Source organism: Prionailurus viverrinus, chromosome A1 (assembly GCF_022837055.1).
Source record: "Prionailurus viverrinus isolate Anna chromosome A1, UM_Priviv_1.0, whole genome shotgun sequence".
Lineage (NCBI taxonomy): Eukaryota > Metazoa > Chordata > Mammalia > Carnivora > Felidae > Prionailurus > Prionailurus viverrinus.
This window is the reverse complement of record NC_062561.1, coordinates 18,914,319-18,921,204: the sequence shown is the minus strand read 5'-3', so window position 1 is coordinate 18,921,204 and position 6,886 is coordinate 18,914,319.

The following is a 6,886-nucleotide window of genomic DNA, read 5'->3' as shown; positions in this document are numbered from 1 at the left end:
GCAGTGGGGGTTCACAGTTCAGCCCATTACAGATACGTTAAGCAAAAACAAAACAAAAAAATCCAGATGAGGTTACATCAATCAAAGAATGGAACATGTGTCATTTTTTTTTAAGTTTACTGATTTATTTTGGGAGAGAAAGTGAGAGTGGGGGAGGGGAAGGGAGAGCGAGCCCAAAGCAGGCTCCACACTGGCAGCACATAGCCCTACACAGGGCTCGAACTCATGAGCTGTGAGATCATGACCGGAGCCAAGGTGAAGAGTCAGATGCTTAACCGACTGAGCCCCTATTTTATTTTATATTTTAAAAAAATTAGTTTTAAGCAATCTCTACCCTTAACGTGAGGTTTGAACTCACAACCCTGAGATCAGGACTTGCATGCTGTACTGACTGAGCCAGTCAGGTGCCCCTACCCATTATTACTATTTTAATAATTTCTCCATCATGACCCATTTAAAAATAATTTTTCCATTATGACCACTTTAAGAATTTGGTAGCAAAGGTAGCTAAGAAGACCCTTACTAAAAACCAACCTCTATGTCTTTAAATGTTTTGGGATAACATTTACATTACAAATTCCTACCTTGACTGTGTGATTTTATCAACTTTTTTTTTTTTTTAATTTCAGGTCCACCTGACTTCTAATTTAAGAGGTTTCCATGGTTCTCATCAACTTTTTTTTATTAGTGACTAAATTTGCTGTATGTTTTAATTGGGTTGTAAAAGTAAGGTGGCGATTTGTGATCTTTTAATAGAATCCTGGTATGTAACACACAGACAGGAACATGCATGCACACACACACACACACACACACACACACACACTGACATGTCGTTTTACAGCACCACTGCCAAGAATAACTAATCTAGGAATAACTGCAGAATCTGATAATACAGGTGGTGTTTCTTTTTAGAAATAATTTGTCTACATGAACAGACATGAGTCCTTTTTCATTTCAAAAGTGAATATTAAAATTAAGCTATTGACTCCTTCCTAAATAAGATGTAAATAGTCTTTAAAAACTCATACTAAAAAAAAAAAAAAAAAAAAAGGATCCAGGACTTAGAAGCCTTATATTCCAAATCTATTTAAGTGGAATACTTACTGTCACTGTTGCTCTGTAGATTTTCTTTTTTTTGAGCAGGCTGATTTTGTAGGATGTTTTGTTTGTTTTCTCTTCATGAGAAAGTCACTTGTGTTCTGTTTCTATGTTTCTTAGATGCAACATCTACCTCTTACAAAATATGTTGAGGTGTCTCAGTGGGTTTAGTTTTTAAGAATTCTATTGTATATGTGCTGCTGAAGCGAGCACAAGAATTCTATTGTAAAGAAGAACCACAAAATACCAAAGAATATATTGTATCAATTCTCTATTGCGATTATTTTAGAGAAAGTTTCTCTATTGTTAAAGTTGGGCTGCCTTTTGTGATAACATTATCTGTTGAAGTTGAAGCTGCCAGTAACACCATCAGCTAAACTCCCAAAATGAGTCAGCTAACTTTATTTTTAACTGCTTTTTAATTGTCTGCTGAAACTATCAAGAATAATAAGATTTCTAAGGCATTTATAGCAAAGTTTTGGTATATTAGACCAAATTAAAAGGTGGATCAAATGTTCCGAATCCTCAAGTCATTTTTATATGTTGTTTTCTTTTTAAACTCAGCTGTAGGGCACGGATAGGTAGTAAAAATCCCTGGTTTGAGATTTTTCCTAAATTCGTGCTATGATATTCCATGGGTATTACACACATTATTTCCGAATTCACAAAAAATCGGTTGGATTTGGGCAAACGATGCTCATAACACTCAAATATAAAGGAGCCATCGTAGGCTTTAGAACAAATGTGAGTGATCTAGAAATTATGTGTTTACCTAAGTTAAAATAATTCTCAACGTAAGAAAAACCTACCCACGAGGTTGTACCGATGTCAAAGAACAAACATTTCATCCCTGTTTCAAAGCACTTTAAGACATTATTTTAATCCTTACCTCATTGAGGTATGTAGGTGGCAAGTCATACCGAGATAAAAATTCAAAATGCACAATAAATTGAACATTGCGTAGGGAATGAAAGAGCTTCTTAGTTGATCACGCCTTGTTGATTTTCTGCTTTTCTTGGAAGATCATTGGTGCTTTCACTTTATCATATTTTGCATGTAGGGCCAACACGCATCACAGCACCCTCGATAAAACGGCTACCAAATCTGTAAGAGAGCCACTACGTCTCCACAGTTTCCTCTTCACTCGAGCCCCGGTCCGACACAACCCCAGGAACACAGCAGGGCGTCCTTTTATATTCAAGTGGAGGCTTTCGGCTCCTTTCTCCATCCTGCTTCCCCAGGCCTTATCAGGGTTCTGATATGGCTGTGTCTATAATGAAAAGTGAAAAATCCAATCAAAGATAAAATATAGGGCTATCAAAGAAAAGAGATAATGTATTTGGATGATTGATTTTCCTTGATTATCATACAAAGATTGGCACTAATCTTCAACATTTGCTGGCTCTCACAGCAAGTTCAACGGGTCATTAAAACGAGGATATCTCCTGGAGATTCTAAAGCAGTGAGGAGTGATTTGCCTTTTGTGATTCATTGGCAATTGAAACTGTTCCTGGCTGAAAGGAAGGTAGCCACAGATAAGTTCTTCTGACTAATACTGACCGGTAGTCTGTGGTTTGTAGAGGGGGCTTTACTTCCCCGTGACAAGAGAGTGCACCCTAAACCCTTAGCTAAAGGTTTTATTCACGCTTATGAGAACTGGGGCATTGAGATATGACCCCATACCATTCCCACAGTAGGGAGCTCTAAAAATGTTTCTGATATTTTATGCTCACTTGATGGTGGAGGAGGCACTTTCCAATTCATGTTGAAGTTGACCTTAAAATAGAAAGGAACACGGGATTTTATTTGTTTTGCTTATAATGTTGTTTATTGTCCCAGGAAAGTAGACCTTAAGGCTTTGACCAATCCCCAGCAGGTTCAGCCATAGAGCTGGATTTTAAATAATATAGGAGGAAGGGCTCCACTTGAACTGTAAAATACATGTTCACGTGTTCTAATTTAAATCCAAGCTTCTGAAACTCAGATGAAACAAGGCTTTTAGGTAAAAATCCAATGCAAATGACCTTCTTCGGTAGGTAGGGATGGAGCTCAATCTAGTGGTTCACTTTGGTTTGATGTGCTTTTATTCAGGATGAGAAGAGCTTTGGAAAGAGTTCCAGATAAGCCAACCATTCCGGAAGGGCTAGTCGCTCTTATTGTATATGGTCCGTTCAAATAAGCAAGTGCTAATGGCTTGAAATCCCCCACATCATTCGCGTTATACAAATGCAAACATCAGCATTATTATTGTTATTTATGTTCTATCTCTAGGCTTCTCTCATTAACATAAACTCGACTGGTTTCAGGCAGAGCCGATTGCAGATAACCCCCCCCCCCCACCACCAAAATAAAGTCCCAAAGTCAATTTTCTGTTCCAAAAAACCCTGAATCATTGAATTAATCTCTGGTTAATTTCTAGTTCTCTTTAAAAGAATCCCAACATGTTATGGAGGCAGGAATTTAGTGTTAAACAGGAGATAAGCTCTGGGTTTTGATAATGGTCTACCTATAATTAGATAAACGTGTAAGATAAGACCATAAGTAAGTTTCTTAGGTCTTTGTACCTCTGTTTCAATTTCTGTAAAATGCAAATCATAATGTCTCCTACATTATTGGGTGGTTTTGAAGACTCATTCAGATGAAAGCTGTTGAACAAAAAAATGGCCATTTTTATTAACCCTGGGGCACAAAGAAAATAACATTTATGTATATATTCTGATTCTGGGTACAAAGTCATCTATGGCTTATATATGAACATATCTTGAAATAAAAAATATATGTTTATATTTGTCAATTTATATATCATCTTGTTTCAGATGATATGTAAATCTGAAAAACAGGAGGAAGAGATCTCACCAAGCTTAGTCTTGGATTGCGGAAGGAGTTTTTCCTGTTGGATCCTTCCAGAGTGCAGACATGCAATATAGCTGTCAAATGTTCCGTTTTTAGTTTGTTGTCCAAACACAAACTCATTTAAAGCACACATGGCATCGTATGAGACAAATCAATTTCTCCTCCAGCATGATATCAGTGATCAACTCATTAGAAATTCCATTTTTAAATGTTAAACCTTAGAATATAGAATATTTCAATGTGTTTTAAAGGCTGTATTTACCACCAAATAGAAACCTGATACCCTAGAAAAATACTCACTATTCATCTATGTTTACTCTCTGGCACAGCAGACGTTGCATATGGGTGGGCCCTGTGAGTCAGCCAAATCTGAAATTTGATAAAACTCTTACCTCCTGTTTTTACACCTTAACTGATACAGTCAGTGACTATACATATCATTAAAAACACATGTACTCTACACAGTCATTACCTCTTGTTATTGATTCTTATCAACAAATGACAAGCAACATGGTCAGTTAGCATAAAATGCTAACAGTTTCTTGTTCATTCTTTTATTACTGTCAAGGACTCTCAGGGGTAGCTTTGACTCCCCTTCCTTTCTAATGTTATGGAAATAGGGAGATTTTATTTGAAAAAAAAAACACAACTGATTATTGTAAAGCAGCAATTAATTCTTACTGCTTAACTTGAACATTCAGGCATATTAGTTTTCCAAGTAAATAAGTAAAATGCCTCGTTAAACTTCCTTTCTGCCAAAAATGTATTACCATCTGTGTTCTACATGGCAGCGTTTTCTTATTTAATACATATGTCCCCCCTTTTTTGGAAGCATGTGAAGAGCTTTAATATGACACAAAACAGAAATAAAATAGTGAAAACACATTGTGCTTAAGCACGGATGCAACATTCAGATTTGTGACATTCAAAGAATTGGGATTTCATGTGCCATCCGTGAATTTTATGGCAATTCTATGAGTCCTTAATGTTAGAAAAAAATTTTAATGGTACCATTTACACAGCTTGGAGTTTGGGAGAGTTATTTTATTGTCTCAAAGATAAAGACCTAGTGTTTATTTAAAATAGGTTGAATTTAAGGGGCGGCTGCTTCACTCGGTAAAGCATGCGATTCTCGATTTCTGAGAGGTGAATTCAAGCCCAACGCTGGTCAGAGAGGTTACTTCAAGAAGAAAAAAAAAAAGGTTGGATTTTAAATTAATTAATTAATTAACTAATTGATTAGTTAAAGTAGGTTGAACTTCATCAAACAGTCTGAAAATCTCCAGTTAGAAAGGTACTGTCATGAAAACCAATGCATGAAAACCGGTTTTGGCTTGAATGCTAAGAGGTCTCAATTCTGGTCCCAGTAACTGCACAGCCTTGGGCTAATCACTGAAATTCTCAGTGTCTCTGTTTTCTTACGTGTAAAAGGAGGAGTTTGTGTTGTATCAACAATGATCACCTAGAAATCCATCACTCAGATACAATCACTGCTAACATTTTTCCAACCTTTTAAATATTGTATCCCCAGTATCAACATAGTCACAATGTCATTACAAATGCTTTGTCTATTTTATTTTATTTTATTTTATTTTCTAAATGTTTATTTATTTATTTTGAGAGAGAGAGAGAGCGTGCGAGCGAGCTTGGGTGCACAAGCCAGGGGGTGGAGGGATGGAGAGAGAGAGTCCCAATCAGGCTCCATGCCTTCAGCACAGAGCCCTACCCGGGCTTGATCTCCTGAACCGTGAGATCATAACCTGAGCCCAAACCACGAGTTGGATGCTTAACTGACTGAATCATCCAGGCACCTCTCATTTTGTTTTATTTTATTTTATTTTATTTTATTTTATTTTATTTTATTTTATTTTATTTTTAATGTTTATTTTTGAGAGAGAGAATGTGAACAGGAGAGGGGCAGACAGAGAGGGAGACAGAGGATCCTAGCAGGCTTTGTGCTGTCAGTGCAGAGCCCGATGTGGGGCTCCAACTCACCAACCAAAAGATCATGACCTGAGCCCACGTGGGACTCTTGACCAACTGAGCCAGCCATGCGCCCCTCACTTTATTTTCAACGACTACATAAGATTCTACCTTACGGATATGCCATTAGTCATTTAACCATTCTGTACTGCTGCTCATTTAAATTATCTACAAATATATTTTAGTATTCCTGTAGAGATCCACAAGTAGTCTCTCCCTAACACTTAAAAGTGAGGGAACAAAGTTTATTGAAAGTAACAAACTTTGGCTCTTCATAACTGAAAATATTGATGATCTGGTTCATGATTTGCCCAATGCCTCTCTCCAGTTACAGGTTAGTAAGCATTGTCTTTATTTGTGGCAGGCAAATAACCTGATGCAGCTTGTGGCTTTTGTCCGTTTGCAGCAAGATATCTAAACTGCAAGCTTGGTGGCCAAAGCTCATATTCCCAATGCCTGTGGACGGCACATTTTACTTAGCTTTTCTAGCTCGTCTTATTTTTCTTCGAAATTGATGATAATATTTCCATTTTTTCCTGCCTTAGCATTCCTAGTATCGACCAAATACTTTGTGTGTGTGTGTGTAATTCCTCCAAATAAATATTGTTAATATGCATTGGTTATTTTTTTTTTTTAATTTTTTTTTAACGTTTATTTATTTTTGAGACAGAGAGAGACAGAGCATGAACGGGGGAGGGGCAGAGAGAGAGGGAGACACAGAACCGGAAGCAGGCTCCAGCCCAGAGCCCGCCGCGGGGCTCCAACTCACGGATCACGAGATCGTGACCTGAGCTGAAGTTGGACGCTTAACCGACTGAGCCACCCAGGCGCCCCTGTGTTGGTTATTTAAGAGTATCATAGCCTTAACTCTGACATCACAGTCATATAAAAGAAAATAAAATAAACTGTGCACTCAAGGAATTTGCTATCAAAACGATGCACTCTAAGA